Consider the following 27,828-nt stretch of genomic DNA (forward strand, 5'->3'; position numbering starts at 1 on the left):
AAGAGTAAAATCTAACTTTTAGAAAGGAAGTTGTGATATTTTTATTTAGGATCCTTTATTTGGGTTTCTTTTTCCCTTCAAAAAGTATATTTTATCATAGTAGGAGTAGTATAAGTCACATATTAAAAATCACCACTTTTACATGTTTAAAGACAACAAACATCCCCTCCCCCCCATGTCTGATACTGTTTAAATGATACCCTGGCATACTCACCAGCAATAGATGTAGCATAATTTCTATTTCTTACTACAATTTTAAAACACAAAAAAAATCAATATTGAAATTAATTTTTTTTAAGTTAAGGCCCCTTTGACTAATTCTTAAGATGCCTGGATCCCCTAGGAAGCTTCCAAGTGAAAGAAGCAAGCGCTTCTTACTACATTGATTTATGTTCTAACTAGTGAACTCTTAACCAAAACTTCAATACTCTCCAATATATGCACAGAGATGTCCTTCAGACAGTGTAGTGTTGTCTAATCCTGATATAAGTCCAAGTACAACTTCTCCTATACATCCCACATGCCAACTGGCATTAAAGAAGACCCTACAGATCTAACACTTTGTGTAATAATTAAAATATGTTTTCTTACCAACCTCTGTTGATATAATCTTAATCTATTAGTTGCAAATCTACTAAACACAAAACTAATGTTCTTAATTCTTTTTAATGGGGTCTATCTACCTACAATAAGGGGAAAAAAAACTTCCCCAACTCTCTGTGGTTAAAAAAAAAAAAAAATCTGGTTTCCATAAACTGTGGTTTAGCTAACAAACTAGATCAGTAATGTGTCATGAGTTCGTTTAAGTGAAAGCAAAGACTTTACAGGAAAAATCGGTGTGTTCAAACTGCATGCCAACAGAGTATTTTGTGCTGCTGGCCATCTTCCCTTCCTTACATAAATTGTATTAAAACGTTAATGTTCCATAAAGTTGTTATGATTGGAATGCTCGGGTCACCCTTCCAGAAATTTCCATATATCCTATCAATTCTGTTGGAGGGAGTGCAATAATGACATAAGAAAGTCTCAGCTGACCTATGACATAGCTCCCCTAAAATAAGACAAATCTTGACCAACTGCCGACAGAAACATTAAACATTCCCTAAACATGTGCTCACCATTTGGACATTTATATCAATACTAAGAATGCTGGAAAGGATTTACTCTTGGACATGTTGCTGTAGCTTTGCTGCATTTTGAGAGCTGTAATTATATCTCATTTACAAGTTCTAACTTAAATAATCTATTTTAAGCATTCTGTTATTCTAAAGTGTTGTGACATTGTCTGGTGGAATATTTACTTTGACTCTACAACAGTTTGGGATGACTTGCAATGAAAAAGTTAAATGTAAAAGGTCAGATTCAAAATTTATTCTTGAAAAAAATGGTTACGGAAGAAGTCCTTAGAACTAAAACGCATAGGAATTTTTTATTTTATTCATTATTGAATCAGTGTAAAAATACCTTTAAATTGGTAATTAGCCATTTTCAAATCTTACTAAAGAAATCAGAACATATTCACAAAAAGATATGTACAGAGATGTTTATTGTGGTATTGTATGTTCCTGAAAACAAAAGAGAGTAGCCTAAATTTCCGTCAATAAAGAATTTGTTATTTATCTATTATATGGAATGCTATTATTTACTGTTCTATAGAAAATGAAGTGAGATCCACATGCACTAATTCTGAAAGATGTTCATGACACAGTGTATCTGGAATTATGCAATGGCAGACCAACATGTATAATACATCCAAACGTTACATGAAAAATGTATGTATAGAAATCAATAAAAAGGTATTAGCAGAAGAATAAACCTCTCCATATGACTGAGTAAGAATATGCAAAATCTCAGCTAAATGGGCACAAAATTTATAGTTGTAACTTTGAATGAGTAAAATTTAAAATGTTGAAAGCAGGTGTTTTCACTTTTTACCCTACATAATTTTTATAAAAAATGATATAATGTGTGTGTATGTGTATATGTATGTATGTATGTATGTATGTATATATATATATATATATATATAGTCAGTTATGGCAATAATATTAGATGAAAGCTTGGAAAAGTAAAATATAGCATTAAGTAATATCATTTTAGTCCAATCAGAGAATTTGAATCAACCCATTATCTGATGGTCATGTGAGTGAATCAAATTCTTCACTGTATTTCTGAATGCGGCTTTATCGGGATGAATTTTAGTTAGCTTTTCACTGCTGTGACCAAAATACCTGACAAGAACAAGAACAACTTAGAGGTGGGAAAGCTTATTCGTAGTTCATGGTTTCAAAGGTCTCAGATCACAGGTGACCAGCTCCATTGCTCAGGGCCCAAGGTGAGGCAGCACACTATGGGGGAAGGACCCAGTGGGGAAAATCTGCTCAGCAACTGGAGGGGTCAAGAAGTAGGAAGATGTACCCTTCTAGGACACACCCCCAGTGACACCCCTTCTCCAGACACACCCCATTCATGCAAACCAGGATGGACTAATTAGAATACAGCTCCCATAATCTAATCATTTCATTTCTGAACAGGCCTGCATTAACAGGGGCTTTTGAGGGACACCTCACATGCAAATCATAACAGGACATAACCAAGATTCTAAAACATACAGAAAAACCAAAATCAACTAAAGCAGGGCTTATAATAGCAATACCCAGAATGTATTAAAATAATGCTCTGGGAGATATCATTGGGCTTTAGATATACATTATCATTTCTTGAAATCCATATATCTTGACAGGCGTTCATTGTTTTGCACAACTTATTTTTTCTTGATGTCCAATAATACTTCTGACCATTCAGGAGATACACACACACACACACACACACACACACACACACACACACACACACATTAGGATTCTCAATTGTGGAGAACTACATCTGTAGTATATCTAAGTATTGACCTTTTGAGCTAATAATTTCCTTAAAGATAATGAAATAAGTCATGAAATAGAAGCTACTAAAAGCCAAGAAAAACAAATGGATTATAAGCAGGCATTAGTGAATGAGCCCTGAGGTCGTGGGGCAGATGACAAGTGCTCTTAGGGCCTTGGCTGCATCCCTGGGGTGAGACAGCTGGTTAAATGCAATTCTCAGAGACAGATTCCAAAGATGTCTGGAGGAGGGAAACAGTCTAAGAAGTGGTCTCTTCAAACCAAAAGAAATGTAAAGATGGAAAATACACAAAATACACAGGGAAAGACCTAAGGTTAGACCTATTTTTTTTTTTTTTAAGAACTACTGTATTTGGGATTGGTAGTGGTTCACTAAAGAGGATCTAAAATTCAGTCTTCTGCTATTTAAATATTCTCCAAATTTTTGAATAACCATAATAATTACATAAACTTATAAAGTGTTTTTATTTGCTCACATAAGACAAGGAATAAACCATATTAAGAAGCAAAATAAACTTGAAAAGATTTTGGAAAAATATGAACTTTGAAAAGACACTGAATTCCACATTCTAACTATAAACTCAACTAATTTTATGATCTTTTTTTTTTTTAATCATCTTGATATTAGTGAGGCTGTAGACTTGACTACTATCATTGAAAGCTAGACTAACAGTGACTTGAACAACCTGATTTTCCCACATACACAGAGTAGTTTGCTATAAGCAGTTCTGGACCAGTATGTAGGCTCTATGTTGTCAGAACCCTAGGTTCCTTGGATCCAGCTGCACTCAGTCATATTCAGATCAGTGGGGCAGGGGACACAGGGAGGTGTACACTTCTTTTTCTCTTAGATTCCATGGACTAGAACTTAATTGCGTGACTCTACCTAGCAACAAGAGGGCTTAGAATTGAAGTCTGCATTATGGGCAAACCTGTGTCTGCTAAAAACCCTATAATAGGGCTAGGGTTGTGGCTCAGTGGTAAAGCACTTGCATATGTGAGGCACTGGGTTCAATTCTCAGAACTACATATAAATAAATAAAATAAAGGTCCATCAACAATTTAATTTTTTTTAAAAAACCTGTTATCATGAAATAGGAATATTTATGCTGAGAGATAATTCACAAACATATTGAGGAATAACACCTAACGTAAGTATATCCCAATGTATCCTGTCATGTTATGAAAGGAATAACCAGGTTATAATATATGTTCAGTTATATTCTTTGTAAGTACTTGGTACATGAAATTCTTGATACTTTAATTTCACACTGCAATATATCTTTCTGTGTTAGAAAACTAGTTTACACATTAAAGTGACATTGACTGAATTCTGCACTATTTTCTTATAGAATAACCATCTAGGAGTAAAATATTACACTCTACCTGCTTTAAGCATTTGGAAAATGTGAGATGTTAATCAACTGAGACAGATAAAAATCATATATTTTTTTCTTACCCTATCTTTAAAATATGTATACGTTTGGTAAGAGCATACCCATTCCTGAACTGACATTCTCTTTCCTGAATACTTGTGTGGGAGACTTGTCACAAGGAAAGGTTTATATTGACCTATAAGGGATGTAAAAGTTAGTAAACAATACAAAAAATAATGGAATAGACCAAACTAGAGGCTGGCTGGGAGAATATAAATTTTGCCCAAAAAATAAAAAACCAAAATAAAACTCAGCCATGGTTCAATGTAATGTCTCAAGATATGTTGAATCAAAGCAAGGATTAGGAGAAAAATGAAAGCCTGTGTGAAAGTTGTATCTGTTGAAAAAGAGGGGAGAAATGGAATGCAGAGCATATAGCTTTATAAATGAATTTGTAATAGCATGATTTTACACTAAAGTCATACTCTCTTTAAAGACACAAGAGTCTGCTAAGCATATTGCCTTTCTTAAATCCTCTTGCCTTTCACTTCTATTTCCCTACATCAAGGATTTGAGATAATGAATGTAAAGTTATTACTAGGTAGATGACTGGGCATAGACGGATGATATGTTCCTATGACAACACTTTGCCCACGTATTTTTAGCTGAGTTTGTGTCCCAGGTGAAACTAATGGCTTTGTTAGCAGCATGATGTCTGTATTTTAGGCCACACAAAACTTCAAATGATTTCATGCCACTGAAACTGGTTTTTGCTTTGTCAACAACTAGAAAGCCAAAACATTTGCAGATACTTGGGACTCAGTTTGCCTCATCTCAAATATAATTCTTGTAAAACTAACTAGAAATGCAAAAATAACTATCTGATGAAGAAAAACACCAGATATAGTGCCCAGTGATCAGTCAATAATAAATACTGATCATTTTCAATATCCCAGACTCTGTTCTATGTACTTCCTACACTACCATCTGTCAGATAGTCAAGGTGTTTATATTGTGAAGCTTACAGTTGCTTAAATCCCCCTGGAATAATAAACGAGGCTTCTGTTTGACCAACATGTAAAGTTGGGACTCAAGAAAGACTAGTGTGAGTGAAAGAGAGAGAGGGAGATAGAAAGAGGAGAAAGGAGAGGTGAAGGAAAACAGAGGGAGAGAGAGACAGATGGAGAGAGAGATGGGCAGGCTTAAATAGGACACTAAAAGAAGCATTGGTCAATTGCAAGGGAAAAAAATGTATATTAGTCTTAGATAAAACACAGATGTTTAGGAGACCAAAATCATATTCTCTTGCAACACAGTGATTCAGTGATCAGCAGCAGAAGTTTAATAAGAAGACAAAGATAAATAATTGCTCATTTTACATCAGTTCTCTGATGTCTGGAGGTGGCTTTCATTGGCTCCTTTATACTGAAGGTGAAGCCCTGATAAACTAATATTTCAAGATCCTCAAATGTTTTCTATTTTGGGGGAGTCATCTTGCCCCATTTTCCTCAAAGTACTTGATTCATTCTTTCTTCCTTCTTGGAGGACTTATTCCTTAGGTAACATATATATTCCATTTTTACTTCCAATATATAACCAACAACAAACTCATTGAAATTCATTTTATTCTACCATTGCTAACTAAAATGTAAGCTCACCAAGGGCAGTTATTCATTTCTGTAGCATCTAGCTAAGTATGTAGGACCTTTTCATAAATGCTTGAATGAATGAATGATTTTACCATGGTAAAGTATTTATTTTTCAGAAAACAATACCAAATGTCAAGAGCCTAAAGTTATAAAGATGCCAAACAAACTGTCATGTAACCAAAATCATTGACTAGATATACCATATTGTATACCATAAAATTCTGTTCTCCAAGTTCATGCTAAAACAGGTTATGAGGGAAGAAGAGGGAAAAAAAGAGCTATGTAACATCTGGATCGCTGAGTCAAACTTCAAGTTTAAAATTATTACTACTCTTTGCCACAGAACAACTAATTAATTATATGGCAATCTGTGAGTCATAAATATTTAGATCGTGGTCAGTTTGTCTCCAGAAAGGAGAAAGCAAGGGTAGGTGTAGAGAGGGAAAACATTAGAGTATCCATTAGCATTTATTTTATCCTTTAAATGTATGTTTTATAACATATACATCAGTACACATGTGTACGCACTATAGTTTATAAGTAAGTTAAATATGCTTGCTCACTGGGGAGTACATAATCAGAAATGTTAGAAGGGCACTCATCCAGAAATTCTGTAGCTTCTCTGATTAATATCACTTTGAGGAAGTTGGGGATGGAATGGAGAAGGAAGTGACAGGAATAATAGGATTAATAAGAGATGGAAATAAAATGAGTAGGGGAAATTGAGAGGCATTTATTTTAAAAGATAATAGTAAATTTTTTAAATTTCAATCAAGGACATTACATAAAATAGGGAGATTTCCTACCAGGTGCCTTGAAGGCAAAATATGAATACACACACAACACACACACACACACACACACACACACACACACACACACAGTATGTGTATACTGGATGAAAGCAATTAGATCTAAGTATTTCCTGTTTCAGATATTATTGGAAAAAAATAGTTATGATGTGTGATGAGACTCTGATCCAATTAGTAACATGGACTGAAATTGTGAATTTTCATTAGTTATTAACAAGATTATTAATAAATTCACATTAACTCAACATGAGCATTTATTGGAGCAAAAATTTAAAACACTTTCATGTTATTTTACATAATGAATGGTTATTTCAGAGCCAGCTGCACATTACAGGCTATCATAATAGTGAAACTGATTTAGTTTCTTCCTCATGGACTTCTGTTACTAAAAACCAAGACCAATTTATTAATCTTTTAATACCAATGAAACTGCCATAGCTTTTGGCTGCCTCCTTCAAAGAAATGCCAATATCCACAAAAGTTGGAATAACTTGCATAACCTCCATAACAGAGCCCTACCCCTGTTATCTGGGTACCAGACACAATGGTGCCAACAGGATCTGTTCGTTTTCTGGCTCATGTTCTTAGAAATAACATACTTATCCTTTGCTGCCAACAAGATCTCTATTCCACAGATAATTTTCTAACTGTAAAGAAAATTATAGTGCTATTTTAGAGATAACCTCACAATTTTCAAAGGAAATATAAGCAAATAGGAAAACACACTTTACTGTTTTTTCAGTTTTATTTCTACTCTGGTCTAGGAATAAAACTAGTGATTAATGAAGTTCTTCAATTTTTAGATTCTTTTTCTTGAGCCAGTGAAACTTCAAAAGAGTTTACTGATTTTTATGTACATTAAAAATTAACTCAGAGGTTTTTCAAAATGTTGAAATAGCATCAGCATTTGGTCTAGAAAATGAATAGCTTGCTCTGGACTTGATTTTCTTGCCAAGAGAGTTAGCTGTGATGAGGGGAAAGAGTCCAACCCAAATTGGGGGATGTTATTTAACCTATGTGAGCTGCACATGTCTCTGGAAAATGGAAACAATGGTCTCTATTTCACAAGGTTGTTATAAACATTAAATACAACAGAAATGTGATTCAATATCTACAGAGTCCAGAAGTAGAATAATCTAAATTTTTCAACCAAAATTTGAGGTAAGGATCTGACAGTCCTGAATAATTGCAAAGTTATTTTCTCTTATTTTAAGTCAAATTCTAGTGGAATCTATATTGGCAGCATATATAACTAGCCAGCACATGTCTTCTGCAACTGGAAATTTCTGGAGTGCTGCATGGATCATGGTAAGCTTCCACAGCTTTCTTGCTATATAGAGCTGTGTGGAGAACAAAGTGATTAGACCAGCAGGCTCTGATACCAAACTGCCTGCCTCACTCATTTATAACTTTTGATTTGTATCTTACTTAATCTTTCTGTGCCTCCATTTTTTCATCTGTATTATGGGATTTCTCTCTCTGCTAAAATGATTTAATGCATTAATAAATATATATAATTCAAACAACACCTGACATATAGTAAACACCATATGGTTTTAGCTTTTATTAGTAGTAATGCCAATTTTTTCTTTTAGTAAATTATTCTAGTTTTATATTGAGAGTAAACAGAACTGTCGGGAATAATTCTCCAGAGAGACTGACAAAATTTGAGAAAGACTTTAGAAAATAAGTTATTATTTTCCAATTTTACCATTATACAGTATAACTTGCAATATGCATTCATTAACTAATGAAGTAATGAAGGTATTTATTAAATACCTTCTTTTTCCCATGCACTTTGTTAGGTGTGGTGCAGTATTTAAATAAGAATCATATGTGCATCCTGACCTAGCTTATTCAATAGCAAGAGCAATATAACACAGAGATGACTGACTTGAATATTAAGCTAAACTACCTGTGGTAATCAATAGAATCAATATTAGAATCTTACATAATATTAGGTTTTGAAATACCAGTACAATAATATCATGGTTCAACCTAATTCAAGTCAGAAAGTATTAAGATCTCTGAAGATAGAATTAGGAAGAAGTCCCCTGGTCCGTCAAGGGTGGCGGGGGGGCGGGGGTGGACTTTAAAGGATGCACCTTGGATTTTGTATTTGTGGGAATAAGGAGGAGGAATTTTGGATTGCTATTTTAATTATTCTTCAGAAATTCAATTTTTATTTTTTAATACACAGACTTAAATCTTAGGAAGAAATAAAATAAACACTGAAAAAGTCATTGTGTAAACACGCACTTTTAAGTACTGTTTTTCAGGAAACTATTTCATGGTTTTATAAAAATCAGAAAACAATGGTGATATTTCACCTGCCATACCTTAGCTTAGGCAAAGCGACTTTCTCTTTTCAAACTTAGATTTTTAGTGATTTTAGGGCTAGTTTATTTAAACTTCTTTTTTTTCTAGATTTCAACATACTAATGAGTACTATAAAGAATGCTGGCTTTACAGGCTTGATAATTTGCTCCCCAGATAGTATTTATCAGCAAGCAGAAAAGCGAAATGAAGATCAGGAAAATATGCTTGTGATTAAAACAGTGTCAAGAGAAGCGTTAGCAAAATAGTTCAACCACAAAAATGATGATACTTTGAGTTAGTGAATCACACTAACTTTCAATAGAGTCATTAATACAAAAGAGCCAGGTATGGAATATTGTTAATTAATTGTTTTTACAATTATGGACAATTATGAAAAGGTGATTTAATAATACAGTGGACTGAAAACATGAGAAATAAAAAGCCAAGAGACTAATTCCTTGTTTGCGAAAAATGCAGTCCTAATTATGATGGTTCCTATTCCATTAACACATTGTCCTAATATATAATCAGAAATTTTCTAATTTAGAGTCACTTGGAAGAGACACCCAAAGGTAGTTTAGTACAATTGGAACAGACAAGATTTGTATTTTATCAATATCTGATGAAAGGTAAAATATCAATTTTCATGTTAGTATAAATGAAGAAAATTTTTCTTAAGGATAAGAACAGAACATGGGAGCCCACAGGCTCTGTGATCAATTTGACCTGATGCATGTTTCAAATGATAGCCATACATGGCTGCATGATTCCTTCTATTGTTGGGGACGAACGTTGAGTCGGAAGATTTGTACTGCAACCCAGTGTGCTGAATAACAGCCTTAGTTTTCAACATTATTATCTAACATTTACTTTAAATATCAGTTCATCTTATAGAATTCGTCTATGCACTTCTGAATGAGTTAAATTCTTTAAGAGAATAATGAAGTGCAGTGTAGTGGTGATACTAAGGATAAAAACATGACTTCACAAAAATATTAGTTGTAAAAATTTATATTCAAGGACTAGGGTTGTAGCTCAGTGGTAAAGTGCTTGCCTAGCATGTGTGAGGCACTGGGTTCGATTATCAGCACCACATATAAATAAAGGTCCATCAACATCTAAAAAAAATTAAAAATAAAAATTTATATTCAAGATCTCCAATAGGTAAGTATAACCTGAGATTCAGCATTTGATTTCTTGAAAACATAGCCTTATAGAAACTTGATGTCAAGGAGGTGACAAAACACAAGGAAGTAGCCACAACTACAGGAAGAACATTGGTAAATTGACCAATTGTTCTCTGCTTGCACATATTTTCAAAGTAAGCACAAAAGGAAAGTAGAAGCAGGCTTAACTTTGAGGGCCTTTAGACCCTTTTCACCCCACCCACAGAAGCACAGAGAGGTAGGAGATTAAGCCAAAATGGCCGACCAGTGCCTATATCAAGAAACAAGGGCTGAGGGTATAGCTCAGTGGTAGCATGCTTGCCTAGCATGAGCAAAGGATGGAGCCCCAGTGCAAAAACTATCAAACAAACGAAATTCAGTCTTGTTCTTGTGCGCATAGTAATTGTTTCCCATGGGATTTCCATTGTGTAGATGAGCCTTTAATTTCCCATCAATTCCTTAATAACATTCCCTGCACCTTTCTCTTCATTTTGTTGTAAAATGATATCATGATGTGCAATGTCCTGTCTCATGTTCATATTTACCCAATAGGCAAAAAATTGCTCATTTTACCATACCATTGCAAGCAGCAGCCTACAAACCAATGAGATGAAAGACAGGGATTTTGCTTTCCTAAGTTCTTGGAATGTTCCAGCTAGAAGAAACTTTAAACATCCTTGCATTTCACTTTAACTGGAATAATGTGTTTGTATTGACAAGGCCAGGGAGCTATAATTTAGAGCGTTAATAGTGGTATGTCCTGTTACCAATGCGAAGTTGCTGCCCCACAGAGAAGATGCTGAGTTGCATATTATTATAGAAAAGCTATAATTTAAAAGTAATCAGAAAGAGTTGGCTAACATCAAAATGTAACACAAACCTAATATTAAGGTTTTTTTGAACGATGAAAGGATATGTCTTATCCTTCTATTTCAGACATTTGTCCACTTGGTGTGCAGGGGGAAAAAAAACCACCCTTGAGAATTTAACTACCATTTCAGGTAGAAGTTGATAAAAATATAAAATGAATTTTTAAAAGCTGAAAATGGAGTCTAAATGGCATATGTGTTTCTCAGCTTCTTCTGGTTTCTAGTTTTATAATAAAAATTCATTCTTCTGAGGAATGAGTTTTCATTTAATTCAATTATCCTGTACTTTTCCCCTGTGATCAACATAGACTTTTATCATAAATATTATCTCTGTCCACTTAGGACTTACAAAGTGCTTTCTCTCAGATGTCCATAGTGTTTGGATTGAGGCATGATAAATTTTAAACAAGCTGAAAAGTATTTCAAACAAGGTCCACACTGTGAGCACTCATTAAGAAGGCAAGGGAGAGGAAATTAGCTAGTAGATGTTGGTGTAATCGTCATGCAAATTTTTCATGAATATATATCAGTGATCATGTAAAACACTACATTTTTATACCCAAAATTCTGTCTAGACTAGAAACAGAACACATGCTAAGTCATATATCAGCCTATCTTGAGCAGCTAAAAATGGAAATAAATCTATTTTGACATTCAATACCTTATATATTGTAGTCCTTAATTTCCAACCTTGACCACTGAAACAATTTATTTTCTAATAGAGAGTAAACGAACAATTTTTGTGTTGCTTACATGTACTATTATAAAATTTAATTTCTAGATTTCACATAAATCTTTCCATGTTTAGGAAGGCCAGATTTACTCTATAGATGTCAATAAGTCACTACATTGATAAAGAGGCATGCATATGAAATGCTGCCCAGGATTTGTGTCTCCAGTTTTTCCTTCTAAAGATAGAATTATTAGCAAATATGTGAATATTCTCACCTGAGGTTGCTGGCCAGGTCACTTTGAGACTCCTGTAGTCTTCCCTTTGCACATTCATCATTGTGCACCCTCCTTGTCATGGTCAGTGGGCACCCAAGTGAGAAGAAGCAGACGGATTTCCTGATGAACACTGCTGTTGACCTTGAGGAGCTGCTTATGTTCACCATGACATATTTACCTCCCCCCAGTGTTGCTGCCATTAAGTTGTTTCTGCTCAGAATTCCACTACAACTTTAATAACACCTCAGCTTTCCTAACTGTTTTATCTAAGGATGTTATGATGCTTTGAAACCAAGAGAACTAAACAGGAACATATAATAAAAAGTGAGTCATAAATGGTATCTATATGTCAAATGCAGAGTTTAGTTCTATTCTTTCACTTAGAAAGTAATTGAAAAAAATTTACTATGAAATAATACAAATTAAAACATATCCATAGTTCCAAGAACTAAAGGAAATGAATTCTTATGTAAAAGACTTGTTCCAGAAATTCAAAGTGCTAATTAATGGTTGGGGATGTAGCTTAGTGATGGAGTGAATGCCTAGCATGCATAAAACCAAGCTCCAGCCACCCCCAAAATGGTTTGATAAAAACAGCTCTCAGATTCATATTGTTAAATGTCCATATACACCTAGAAGATAGAATTATAGAAAGTTCGACTGAAAAATTTAGATATTTGGAATCCACTTTCATGTATGAGTTAAGTTGATTTCACAATTGTTACGAAAATAACTCTACACCTCCAATATCTCTCACTCCCAATCCCTTTATCCCCCACCATCTCCTCCTCCAGTTAGCAACACCCTCTTACCTGGCCTCTTAGCCTCTAGCTTCCTTCTCCACACTGAAGCCCACAGTGTCTTCACACTCTCCTTCCAGATCTTCAATATTCCAATATGGAAGACACGTTGAAGAACAGCCACAGTCCAGGCCTGTTTACCCGCCTAGTCTCATTTTGTTTATCTCATCATCTCACCTTTTTATTTATTTATTTATTTTTATTGTAAAACAACAGGATACATGTTGTTTCTCTGTTTGTACATGGAGTCAAGGCATACCATTTGTGTAATCATAAATTTACATAGGGTAATGTTGTTTGATTCATTCTGTTATTTTTTTCCCTCCCACCCCACCCCTCCCACCCCTCTTTTCCCTCTATACAGTCCTTCCTTTCTCCGTTCTTGCCCCCCTCCTTAACCCTAACCCTAAACCTAACCCTAACCCTCACGCTAACCCCTCCCACCCCCATTATATGTCATCATCTGCTTATCAGTGAGATCATACGTCCTTTAGTTTTTTGAGATTGGCTTATCTCACTTAGCATGATATTCTCCAATTTCATCCATTTGCCTGCAAATGCCATAATTTTATCATTCTTCATGGCAGAGTAATATTCCATCATATATATATGCCACAGTTTCTTTATCCATTCATCAACTGAAGGGCAACTAGGTTGGTTCCACAATCTGGCTATTGTGAATTGAGCAGCTATGAACATTGATGAGGCTGTATCTCTGTAGTATGCTGATTTTAAGTCCTTTGGGTATAGGCCAAGGAGTGGGATAGCTGGGTCAAATGGTGGTTCCATTCCAAGCTTTCTGAGGAATCTCCATACTGCTTTCCAGAGTGGCTGCACTAATTTGCAACCCCACCAGCAATGTATGAGTGTACCTTTTTCCCCACATCCTCGCCAACACCTGTTGTTGCTTGTGTTCTTGATAATTGCCATTCTAATTGGGGTCATCTCACATTTTTAAGTCACATTAAACTTCTTCCAGTTATGAACTTGCTCATTATAAAATGCTCTCCTAGCCTACCTCCCTACCCTTGCCTGGCTAATTTTTAGTCATTCAAGTTTCATCTTAATTGACAATTTATTTTAAAAGTTTCCGTGAACCCCTCAGACATTCAGGACCTTCTAGGTGTCTTTGTTCATCCTGTAATTCTCTTAATGTACCCTACCACAGCTCCTATCACAACAGATTGTAATTAACTACTCACTTCTATGTAGGTTAATGAGTAAATGGTACCCCACTCCTGGCAAAAAGTATATGCACATCCCGAACCTAGAAACTGTAAATGTGACCTTACTTGGCCAGAAAGGTCTTGGCAGATGTAATTAAGGATCTCAGAATGAGATCATCCTGGATTACAAAGGGGAATTCCAAATCTGATGCCAAGTGTCCTCATAAAATGTAGAAGAGGACACAGACACAGACCATGTGAAGACCTAGGCAGAGACTGCAATAATACAGCCAAAGCAGTGGAAGGCCCAGAGCCACCACAAGCAGGAAGGGAAAAGGAAGAATTCTCAATGAGAGCCTTCCAGGAGAACACAGTCCTGCCAACATACTTTGCTATCTGGCCCCTGGAACAGAAAGTATTTCTGTTGTTTTAGGCTGTTACAGCAAGAAACCAATATACAAACCTCCACTTCAAACTGTAAATTTCTTGAAGGCAGGGATCTCCAGGCTTATGACTAACTTGTCACTCTGTACTTAATGCCCAGCATGCACCTGACAGAGTGCGCGATTATTAAACTCCTGTAGAATTAATGATTTAAGGCAAGTGTGGCACTTTGAACATTATTTTAGTGCACATTAATTGTTAATACATGTTCTACTTTTTTCATTGTCTTCCTGTTCCAATTAAATTACTTGATCAGAGACATCCGCATGTCTGAATTTAACTTACCTAATTACATCTTTTTTAGCATACCATTTGCATATTCATACATTTACATAGAGTAATGATGTTTGATAAATTCTGTTATTTTTTCCCTTCCCCCCCACCCCTCCCACCTCTCTTTTCCCTCTATACAGTCCCTCCTTCCTCCATTTTTGCCCCCCCTCCCACCCCCCATTATGTGTCATCATCCGCTTATCAGTGAGATCATTCGTCTTTCGGATTTTTGAGATTGGCTTATCTCACTTAACATGATATTCTCCAATTTCATCCATTTGAGTGCAAATGCCATAATTTTATTATTCTTTATAGCTGAGTAATATTCCATTGTATATATATATATACCACAGTTTGTTTATCCATTCATCAATTGAAGGACATCCTACGTCTGGCTATTGTGAATTGAGCAGCTATGAACATTGATGTGGCTGTATCTCTGTAGTGTGCTGATTTTAAGTCCTTTGGGTATAGGCCAAGGAGTGGGATAGCTGGGTCAAATGGTAGGCCCATTCTAAGTTTTCTAAGGAATCTCCACACTGCTTTCCAGAGTGGCTGCACTAATTTGCAGCCCACCAGCAATGTATGAGCGTACCTTTTTCCCCACATCCTCTCCAACATCTATTGTTGCTTGTATTCTTGATAATCGCCATTCTAATTGGGGTGAGATGGAATCTTAGTGTAGTTTTGATTTGCATTTCTCTTATTACTAAAGATGGTGAACATTTTTTCATATCTTTGTTGATTGCTTAATCTTCTTCTGTGAAGTGTCTGTTCATATCCTTAGCCCATTTGTTGATTGAGTTATTTGTATTCTTGGTGTAGAGTTTTTTGAGTTCTTTATATATTCTGGAAATTAGTGCTCTATCTGAAGTATGAGTGGCAAAGATATTCTCCCACTCTGTAGGCTCTCTCTTTGCATTGCTGATAGTTTCCTTTGCTGAGAGAAAGCTATTTAGTTTGAATCTATCCCAGTTATTGATTCTTGCTTTTATTTCTTGTGCTATGGGAATCCTGTTAAGGAAGTCTGATCCTAAGCCAACAAGTTGAAGATTTGGATCTACTTTTCCTTCTATAAGATACAGGGTCTCTGGTCTGATTTCAAGGTCCTTAATCCATTGTGAGTTGATTTTTGTGCAGGGTGAGAGATAGGGTTTTAGTTTCATTCTGTTGCTTATGGATTTCCAGTTTTCCCAGCACCATTTGTTGAAGAGGCTATCTTTTCTCTATTGCATATTTTTGGCACCTTTGTCTAGTATGAGAAAATTGTATTTATTTGGGTTTGTGTCCCTGTCCTCTATTCTGTACCATTGATCTACCTGTCTATTTTGGTACCAATACCATGCTGTTTTTGTTACTATTGCTTTGTAGTATAGTTGAAGTTCTGGTATTGCGATACCCCCTGTTTCATTCTTCCTGCTAAGGATTGCTTTAGCTATTCTGGGTTTCTTATTCTTCCAGATGAATTTCATAATTGGTTGCTCTATTTCTGTAAGGTACGTCATTGGGATTTTAATTGGAATTGCATTGAATCTGTATAGCACTTTTGGTAGTATGGCCATTTTGACAATATTAATTCTGCCTATCCAAGAACATGGGAGATCTTTCCATCTTCTAAGGTCTTCCATAATTTCTTTCTTCAATGTTTTGTAGTTTTCATTGTAGAGATCTAACTACATCTCTAGAACAACTTCATCACATGGTCGTTCATTTCTTTGAGTATTGATGGGCCTATACTTTGCCCATATTGTAATGAATGATTAAATATATTTAACTCTCTAGGCTCATTTTTCTTCTGTTTTTTCATGTATTTTTTTTTCATGTATTTTTAGTTGTCAATGGACCTTAATTTTATTTATTTAGATGTGGTGCTGAGAATGAAACTCAGTGCCTTACACAGGCTAGGCAAGCGCTCTACCACTGAGCTAAAATACCAGCCCTTCGTTTTTCTTCTTGATAAGTTTGGTGTTGTTATTCAACTCCCCTATGTCTCAGTATTTCATATGAGAAGCTCTCTATATTCCGCTGATACCTGTCTTCTATAACTAACCTGCTTTCAAGTCTATGGATGATCTTAAGTAATTTCTTTCTTCCTGGAATCATAAAAGTCATCATACAAAGAATAGTTTTATTCCTTTTGAGTGAAACTTAATCTTCTCTAAAATCTCTCAATATAATTATCCACAGCTTTCATTAGTTTAGTAAATATTCATTCCAGTATTTTTTGAGTATTAGCACTTTCCATTGTTTCAGTTGTTTTGGCCCAGAATTCTTATTTTAGACATTTTCAACAACCTTTATGTTTGTCTTTTAATTCCCATCTATTTGATATTTCTTTGTAATTTTGTTTTATTTTTTTGTGAGATTTCCTTGACTCATAGGACCACATCAGCAGCTTGGTATGCAGGTGTATCCATTTATTAATTAGTCTATAAAATATTTATTGTTTCAGTTATACTTTTATTTACATAAGTTCTTTCTTATTTTTATTCAATGACCTAGTCCACAAACAGGTATTGAGCAGTCACTAAATGCCACCCACTCTTCTGGATGGGAGGGATAGCATCTTTGTTCTAAAGGACTTACTCTCTAAAGGAAGGAGTCAGAAAATAAACCAATAAATGAATAGTAAGCCAAAGCAGGTACAGAATGAACAATTGAAAAAATAGAGTAAGACCGTCAAAGCAATGTGAAGAAGCTCTTCCCAAAAGGAAAGTAAGATTGCATGTTTCAAAATGCTGTAGATCAAAATCAAGTAGATCAAGTAGAAAACCTGCATTTAACAACATGAAGGTCACTGACCAGCTTGTCCAGAGCAGCTTTGGTAGGAATAGGTGCTTGTTTTGGGTAGATCGAGGAACAATGGAAGAAAGTGAGCAAAGTCAACTATTAAATAACTAATGTGCGCTAGAAAAGGAAACAAAGAAAGAGAATGGAAGCTAGCGAAGGACATGGAGTCAAGAGATTTTTTTTTCCATTTTAGTAGACATGTGTGCATGATATTTGGAAGCTGACAGAAATGATCTGATAGAAGAAACGTCATTGATACAAAAAGATGAGGTAATTCAAAGACCGACGTCCTTGAACTGCTGAGAGGGGAGGAAATCTAATGTGCAGACAGCGTTGGGCTCAGATCTTAGCCAAGAGTTCAAACCTGTAACAGATGGAATGCAAAGAATATAGCATATGTTTCAGAAAATTCTTCACTGGTAGCATGTTCTTGTTTTATAGAGGTAACATTCTCTCAAATCTCTTTGAGAATACTAATTCCAGGGATTCTTTCAGAGGTTTCTAATGTTTTGTTGCAGTTACCTGAATAATTCCTTATTTCTGCAAAGTCTGTTTCTCTGCTATTGATTTTTCTTATGATTTCATGATTTTATTGGCCTTTCTGAGTTATAACTAAGGGAAATTGATTAGAATAAGTGATTGGCATGAGATCTATCTGTAATTTCTTTGGGAAAATATTATTTAATCATCTCCACTCTATCTATATACTCACCCCAACATGTGGAGAGGGCTACAATAAGTTCTTTGCTTTCTTTCCAGATCAAATAATTACTCTTATTCTGGCTCATTCTGCACAGTATAGAATGATTAAATCTTCCTAAGAAATCGTCATGGGCCTATTTCACTTCATAACAAAGTTAACCCATCTCTTGTTTTTTTTTTTTTTAAATCAGATTTAGATAATGTTCTCCAGCTTATATTTTAGTCTGTGTATTTAGTCCTTATTAAAAAATTGAACCTTACTCTCACTGGTATAGCAGAGTCCTATAGAAGCCCCTTATATAGCCATGTTCTCAGACTCCTACAGACTCTTAGAGTCTCTGAGTAGTCATGTTGAACACCTACTTACCTCACTGAAGCACTTAATACTAACTCATTCCACTTTCTTGAAGTTCCCAAAGCTGCATTATCCAACTTCTCTTCCTGAAAATATAAAATGAAGTAAAATGAACAAAGGCTAATTGTTTCTCCCTCTCATTTAAGGATATAACTGAGGCACTGATTTGATGGCTGTATATGCTCATTGAGGACTACGTTTCCCCCGTGTAGTTTCAGTGACTAATATAGTATAGGAAAAATAGGAAGTAGTCTAGCAGATGGATGGATGGATTGGTGGATGGGTGGATGAATGAGTGAATGAATCTATATTCTTTCATTCACAGTTGACCACAGAACTTCTCTATTTTTAGTAAAGTTCATGTGGGAGTAAAGCATAATTTCCCTTGCTGTGTATGGGAAAAGAGAAAAGGATAACACTCACTATGCTATCCTTGACTCTTATGTTTTAATCATCTTCTTTAGTTTTATATACATAAAGGGATGTATCTTACAATAAAATTATGATTTTTGTATATATATATATTGATGTTTAATTTATTCACTTATCCATTCATTGAGCATTTTTTTTAGTTGCTGGATATTCAAAGATGGATAAGTTACTATTATCCTCTTCAAAAAACCCAAACAGACTTGTAGAAAAACACTCATAAATTCTAAACTCTAACTTATGGTACATGCTCCTTTTTTATGATGACTGTTCATCATGCTTTGTCTGGACCACTGTGGTTCATGCTTGTTGTTACCACATCTTGCCTGGTTTGCCCCACATCTGAATCTCTAAAGGGTTCCAAATTACATGGTTTACTTATGCATTAGCCATGCTAAAAAGAATTGTGCTGTGCCTATGTATGTAAAGATGAAAATATGTCTTGTCTCCTCACTTAAAGTTAAGCTTCTTAGTGGCATGAGAAAATTCTGTTCAAACTATCAGAATACTTTTGCTTATGTTTCCAATTTTTCTAATGTTTTGAAAACCTTAATCCAACATTTTGATAAAGGACATTCAACTTTAGATAATTGGTATAATGCTTTTAGACAGCATGAGAACCATTATAGCTGGGTGTGCCCAAAAAGCCATGAAAGACTAATATTCACAAAGTGTTAAGTGATACTAATTAGTATCCAATTTAGAAATATTGAAACAATTACTCATTTATCCTACTTTTAGTTTAAGAAGTGTAAAGTGTGTTTGCCTTTAAATGAACATATTTTCCTCATTACCATAACAATTCTCCTCCAAAGCTCCTTTTTGCTTCAAGAAGCAACCTAGTCACTTTTCATATTCCCAAGGAAATGGTGAACTGATTAACTTGTGGACGCTTGGCAGCACTCATTCAGCATTCAGTGAGAACTGGCTATGAAAGTACTCAACTGTGCAGGAACAACAGAAAGCACCAGAATGGGAATGGTGGAAGTTTAGGTATGCTTTTTAGAGTTGGCATAATTTCACTCATCTTTACTTAGCTTTCCAAGTGAAATCCATGATTTCCTTCACACAACAAATTCAGTTCTGGATGCCACCAAGGCTGTGTTTGGACCACATATACCTCCATCCTGGTATGAATATACCTCTGTCCCAGTATGCGCTTCCAAGACTTGGATATCAGCCTCAGGCTTTGTATTTCCTCCAGTTCACCTCAGAGCTGCATCACACCAAGGAGTCTACCCATGACTGGAAAAGATTTTGTGGTTATGGTTAGGTCTTTCTCTTCATTGTGAAACTATTACTTTTTATAATCTTTATTTTCTGTGGTTGCTACTCATAATAAGATCTTTTACTCACTTTCTTTATTTCACTAAACTCAAAAATCTCCATGGCTTCCAGGCATATGCTACGAATAACAAGAAATTCATTATTTTAGCCACTATGTGTAGTCAAAGCCCTGATAGAAAATATGACATTTCAGTGGATCTTCAAAATCAGCAAACTAAAGTCCTCTTGAACTGAAATTAAAAATCAAGGTTTTCTCCAAAGACTTTCAGAAACAAATTTAAGTATTAAGACCTATGTACCTCATAGAACATACCTTTTAAGAAAGGGTATTTTACCTTTCTTATACCTTTTTAAAAAGCCTTTTTTCAGTCCTGATATACAACATATTTAAGGAAATAAAGAAAATTATTTACAAATATGTAGAAATTTATTCCTTTTTAAAATTAAAGTTGTAGTTTGATATTTATTATAAAATTATTTTAGTCATTACTATAAAAATATGTTTTCATTCAGTTATGAATGCTTATACTTTAAGTTAGTATGAAATCATGGGAAATTTAGTAATCAAATGAAATTATGAAAAAACGTATAGTGATGCAGCCACATCAATGTTGATAGCAGCTCAATTCACAATAGCTAAATTATGGAACCAACCTAGATGTCTTCAACAGATGAATGGATAAAAAATGTGGCATAAATATGCAATAGAATATTACTCAGATTTAAAGAAAAAAGAAATCATAGCATTTGCCGGTAAAGGGATGAAGCTGGAGAATATGCTAAGTGAAATACGCCAATTACAAAAAACCAAAAGCCGAATATTTTCTCTGATATGTGGATGCTAATTCACAATAGAGTTACTTTAGATTAGGTAGGGGGGAGCGAAGGGAGGGGAGGGGTATGGGGGTAGGAAGGACAGTAGAATGAATCAGACATTATTACCCTATGTACATATGTAACTATGTGGTCATACATACATATATATATGTATGACCAGTGGGATTCTACATCATGCATAACCAGAAGAATGAGAAATGATACTCCATTGTATATGATGAATCAAAGTGCATTCTACTGTCATATATAACTAATTAAAACAAATTTAATTTTTTTTAATTAAAAAAAATGTAGAGAATTCTTGTCTTAGTCCATTCAGGCTGCTGTAACAAAATACTGCAAACTGAGTAACTTATAAAGGACAGAAATTTATTACTTATGGTTTAGGAGGCTGGGAAGTCCAAGATCAGAATGCCATCAGATTCAATGGCTGTTGAGGACGTATTTCCTGGTTTATCAATGGCACCTGTGTAAGGACTTAGTTCTCATATAATGGAAAGAGTCTCTCTTGAGCCCTTTTTTGAAGAGTATTTATCTCATTCATGAGGACTTTTCCCTCATAACCTAACCACTTCTCAAAAGACCTTTCTCCTAATACCAGCCCACTGGGGATCTGGTTTCAGCATATGAATTTCGGGGTGGGGGACACATACTTTCAAACATAGCAATCTCAAAGAACCTTGCTTCTCAATAAGCCAGATTGAAAGCTTTTCCCACCCTTCATGCAGAACAGTGACACTCTATCTATCATTGTTTCTTATGAGCTGACACTTTTATCTCATGAAAGAGCGTTGTTCTCCCAGCTCTGATAATTCTGGGGCCTAGAGCAAGTCAGTCACCTTCTTAAGCTAGTACCCAAAGGACATATTATTAGGAAATCTTTATGTCCCTTTCAGCAATTCACATCTCTCTTTCTGGTAGATTTGTTTGCAATCTATGTTTGCTGTCTTGGTAATGGGAGTTTTTTTGTTTATCAGTGTTTACTCTTGGGTCTAAGAATTTGTCACACCATCACAAAAGTTATAACAGCAACTGATATGTAATAACAGTGTCCTTTAAAATGGGCTTCAAAAATTCTTCACTGAAAATCTGTCTTCCTGTTTCTGTATAGATCATACACTCATAAATCCCAGTTGAGAATAGGGCCTTTCTCTTGACATTTCCAGATACATTAGTGTACCAGTCTATACACTAATGGTCAACATCCATCTGGCTCTAATTCCTTCACATTTGTCTCTTTGACCATACAACTCTTGAAGGCAAAGATAGATTTTTCTATTTTTTTCTTATTCATGTAGTAATTAGTATTCAGGCACTCAGTACATATTTATTTGTTGGTTGATAGATTATCCATGGTGCTGAGTGAAATGTTTTCCCAAATATAAAAGGAGGAAGAGAAGAAAGAGAAGAATGAAGGAAAGAAGGTAGAAAGAATAAACGTATGTGTTATGTACTTACTTAGCATTCTTCTGTAATATACTCTTTAAAATCTTTAGTGTTTATAACACAATTTAATTATTTCATAATCAATTTCTATCTTTCTTATAAATAAGAAATCACTGCTATTAGAAGGCAGGTTCGAATCACCCTAAGTTGGCAAATGGAATCATTTTGTTTAAGGTGTTAGCATTCCCCGCCAATTGCAGCTCAGGATGGTTCTTCCCATTGAAGCATGACCCAGCAAAGCATTAAGGATTTCGTTTTTTTATCAACTATGTCCCAGCGGACCATTGCCGAAGCTTTCTGGGGACGCAGGCCAAGTCTCACAGGGTGTAAAGAATTCTCAAAGATTAATGGTCATTTGTCCAAGATTTAATGAATTCCTAAGCAAAAATATGAGTCAATTTCATACTGTTTGGAGTAAGTTGGAGAAAACTAAACATTGGACAAAAATATAAATATTTCTGCAAAATTTCCATCTTCTCACTGCTTCTACTCATTCCCCTCCCCCATGAAAATGAACAACCATTCCCTTCATTCAGCCTCCATATGTGTGTGGACATACATGTCAGTCTGTAGTGAGAACAGCACTGGTCTCTTCTGGAAGGCAACTCAGATTCTGAAGGTAAAGGATACTGCTCCCAGTCTCTCAATCCTTCCCTGGGAAAGTTAAAAATAAGTCCTGCTGAAAAAATAAGTTGGCACTTGTTATTTGAGAAAATTGCTTTATTCCAGGAACTGCCTCATGTAGCAGAAATTTATTTACCATCTGTGTGGACTTTAAAAATTTTCCATCTTAACTGATACACAACTGAAATAGAAACAGACTTTCCGTGCGTAGGTTTTCCACAGGCCTCAGTTTTTTAAAGGGTGTTAGCTAAGAAACTTTTGGGATTTTTGTGGTCCTCAGAGTGAAAGAGCTCTATGGCTGCCCCTCAGCCCTGAGATCTTCTGGGGCAGAGCCTCCTCTGCTGATGTCACCCAGTGAGGAGGTTGAGAGTGGTTTCAGGGTGGGGTTGGAAGGGCGTAAGGCAGGATCTGCCAGGGAGCATTCCAGCACTCTGCTAAAAGCATTTTCTTCTTCTCCCCCCCACCCGCTTTTTTTAGACAAAAAAATAATAATAATAATAATAATGTATCTTCAAAGCGTAGACAGTATTTTTGTATGCATAACTATTGTAAAATAATGTTTACAAACAAGCTAATGAACACATTTGTCATCTCACAAAAGTTACCATTTTCTCCATTTGAGATGAGAAAGTTTCAGTCTTACCTCCTCAGCCCATTTCAAATATACAATGCAGAATGCAGTATTAGCTGTTTTCACACTGTGGTGCATTCTGTCTCCAGAATGGTATTCCTCTTGACTAGTTGAAATGCTGTACCCCTTGACCAACGTCTCCTCATTTCTTCCCCTTTTCCCCTGTCCCTGGTAACACTTGTTACTATTTCTGTAAGTTTGACTATTGACTCCAGATGTAAGTGAGACCATACACGACAATGCCTGTCCTTTTAGGGGGACCTTGTTTTTCTTAGCATACTGTCCCCCAGTTTCATTCATGTTATAGAAAATATCAGATTTCCTTCTGTCTTAGAACTAAGTAATATTCCATCATATACAAAATCAGCCTTCTGTATTCATTGATTCAACCAACAGAGAATTGAAAATGAAGCTAACCCCACAATGATTACATCTGTACTGAACATAATAGACTTTATAACAATTTTTACACATTTATATTTTATTAGTTATTATAAATAATCTCAAGATGATTTAAAATAGAAGAGGATGTACATAGGTTATATTAAAATATTATGCCATTTTTAAAAATTTTAGTCGTAGATGGGCACAATACCTTTATTTTATTTATTTATTTTTATGTGTTGTTGAGGATCAAACCCAGTGCTTCACACATGCTAGGCAAGCACTCTACCACTAAGCTACAATCCCATTCCATATTATGACATTTATAAGGGAATTGAGCATCCATGGATTTGGGTAACCTTCAGGTTACCTGAAACTCATCCCTGAGATATACCAAAGACAAGTGTACACATATCATGTTTTCTTCATCCATTTGTCCATTGATGATTATTTGCCTTGAAGTAAGCATTGTGGTGCTGATATCTCTTTGACATGCTGATTCCATTTCTTTGGAGTATATACCCAGTAGTGGGACTGCTGGATCAGATGATAGCTCTGTTTTTAATTCTTTGTGGAACTTCCATACTGCTTTCCATTATAGCTGAACTACTTCCTATCAACAGTATACAGGTTCCCTTTTCTCCACACTCTTATCAATGCCCATTATCTCTGGTCTTTTTTATAATAGCCATCCAACAGGTATGAGGAGCTATCTCATGTGGTTTTAATGTGCATCTTCCCTGATGATTAGTGATGCTGGGCATCTTTTCAAGTGCCTGTTGGCTATGTGTATGTCTTTGGAGAAATATATATTCAGTCTTTTGCCTATTTTTAATGAGTTGGTTGTTTGTTTTGTTTTCTATTAAGTCTTACGAGTTTTTATATTTATGATATTAACCCTTTATTAGACATATGGTATGCAAATATCATTCCCAATCTATTATACTCACCCAACACCTTATGCTTAAAAATAAAATAAAAATAAATGACCTTCAGGGAATAAATTACTTTTATTCTGAAGTACTTTTGGACTTTTGTATGAAACAAAAGTGCTTTCTTCTTTTCTAGCTGCATCAAAGGATTATTTTATTCAAATGTTTTATTAAATTCTTCCACAAGAGGAAGTAACTTTGTTCACTGAGGGGGGAAAACGAAGTTGAATGGGTGGCTGAGCACAAGTGAATTTATTGTTAGTGTTTTATATAAATCACAAAAAAATTGAAGGAAATCCAATTGCCATTTTATACAAAATAATCCATCCTGCCAAGATATGTTCCCACAACATTGAGCTATGATATCATTATTTGGGAGGTTAGAAACTAGACTTGCAATATATTAATTCTCTTCAAAATTTATGTTATTCCTTCAGGAAAACTCAAAAGACATTTGGAAATCTGCAAAGACATTTAGCAACGCAATATCACAGCTCTCTGGACAGGCATTTTAAACAACTATTTGAAAGTCTAAATCAAGTTAGTCCTATAGGTTTTATATTTTAACGATATTTTCAAATAATTTCTTATTGCCAAGTGTTATACTAATATCAACATTTGAACACATTTCAATATAACTTTTAGGAAATAGAAAATTATACAACTTTTTTTATCTGTTTACCTTTGCAAATACCTATAATTTCTGTTACTTGAGCACTGCTATGTCAGCACCATTCCTGGACTCTTTATATGCATTCCCTCATTTAATGGTCACAACAATAAATAAATTAGGTACAAATTGATAGGTAAAAAACTGAGACCTTCACCAATAAGTAATGTATCCCAGGTTACAGAGGAAATAAGTGTTCGAGGGATTCCTCATTGCTCAAGGAGTCAGGGCTCCAAAGCCCACCATTTTGGCTATAGTACAGTCTGTCAGACCAGGCATTAATGTGCAAAGTCTACTGAGCATGGTGGCATATGCCTGTAATCCCAGTGACTCGGGAGGCTGGGGCAGGAGGATTGCAAGTTGAAAGCCAGTCTCAGCAATTATTGAGCCCTAAGTAACTTAACAAGATACTGTCTCTAAACAAAATATTTTAAAAGGACTAGGATGTGGCTCAGTGGATAACAGCCTCTGAGTTCAACACTTGCCACCAAAAAAAAAAAAAAAAAAATTGGCAAAGTCAATTGTAGTAGCATACATGGGATAAAAAGGACTTTTTTCTCTAGTTCGGTGAGTTGAACCCAGGCCCTTGTATATGCTAAGCATGTGCTATGACAGGGAGCTACACTCCTCATCCCTAAGAATATTTTTAAAATATGAGTATTTCAAAACTATTTTGAATTTATTTATTTATTTAGTGATATTGATGATTGAACCTTAGGGCTTCATTCATGCTAGGCAAGTACTCTACCACTGAGCTCTATCCCTACCCCGCTAGGATTTTCTTTAAGGAAGTATTGACATCAGCTTTGAAGTTTTTACTTATATCAAAATCTTCATAACATCATAATAAAGAAGTATCTAAGTTCAAGAGTTTATGAAGAATGATGTAAACTCAAAGTCAGGAAAGGAAGTAAGATACAAGTGAAAATCAAGAAAATGAAAAGCAGACATAAAATGGAGAGAATCAATAACAAAGACATTGATTCTTTGAAAACCTTAAAAGTAAATATATCAACATCTATCTAGTAGAGGAGAGAAGCAGCAAATAATATCGGAAATAAAATAAGAAATAATTAGTGCTTAAAGATTAAGAAGATAAGAGATCCAATGTAAAACATTAGGTTAATAAGTTTGAAAAATTATGTGAAGTAGGTAAATTACTAAAAATTAAAACTTAAAAATCTGAATTTAAAAAACATAATCTTAAAATACTGTTTTGAAAAAGTGTTTAAAATTCTCCTCTAACAAAAACACAAGGCCCAGATGATTTTATAAGCAAATTCTAATCAGTTTTGAAGAAACAGATCATTTCAATCTCTTATAAACTTTTCCAGAGAATAAGAAAGAATAATATCACTCATAAACATAGATTTAAAAAAAAACTAAACTAAATATTGGCAAACAGATTCAGCAATATAAATCAAGAGAAAACCCTTTAGTCAAATTTGTTTTATCTCAGGAATAAAGGGGCAGTTTAATGTTAGAAAATTTATGTATACTATATTTAATCTGCATGATATTTTTAACAGATTAAAGAAGAAAATGGTATGATCACCTCAAGAGATGCAAAAAAGAAAGCATTTGGAAAAATTCATCATTCATTAATGCTTTTAAAAAGGAATAAGTAAAATAAGAAGAAACTAGACTTACCTCAGTCCAAGACAAGAACTCTAGAAACCATTAGCATTCCTAATGCAGATGTGCTATCATGGTTTCTGTTCAGCTTGAACTGGGCCTCCACCCCAAGGGGAGCAGGCAAAAATCACATTATCTACAGATTATTATCCACTTAAAAATGCTCCCTCCAAAATAACAAATTATTAGAAATAATAAAAAGGCTTAGCAAATAGGAAAAACTTGAGAAAATGTGTATTTTTAAAATTGCTACTTACAAAAGCAATAGAACTGTAAGTTATAAAGCAATAAATTTTAAGTATTATACATCAGCATTTTATTCTTCAGTGTCAGAAATTATAAAATTTTTTGAAAGATATTCAAGAAGATCTCAATAAGTAGAAG

The 27,828-nt window shown here is 34.8% G+C and overlaps 1 protein-coding gene across 5 annotated transcripts in view; it reads left to right on the top strand.

Annotated features, from left to right (window-relative positions):
* Positions 1–27,828, top strand: part of DLC1 (DLC1 Rho GTPase activating protein) — a 379,234-nt gene that overhangs the window by 15,645 nt on the left and 335,761 nt on the right. The gene's annotated exons all lie outside the window — the stretch shown is intronic.

Source organism: Sciurus vulgaris (assembly GCF_902686455.1).
Source record: "Sciurus vulgaris genome assembly, chromosome: 5".
In the NCBI taxonomy this organism is placed as follows: domain Eukaryota; kingdom Metazoa; phylum Chordata; class Mammalia; order Rodentia; family Sciuridae; genus Sciurus; species Sciurus vulgaris.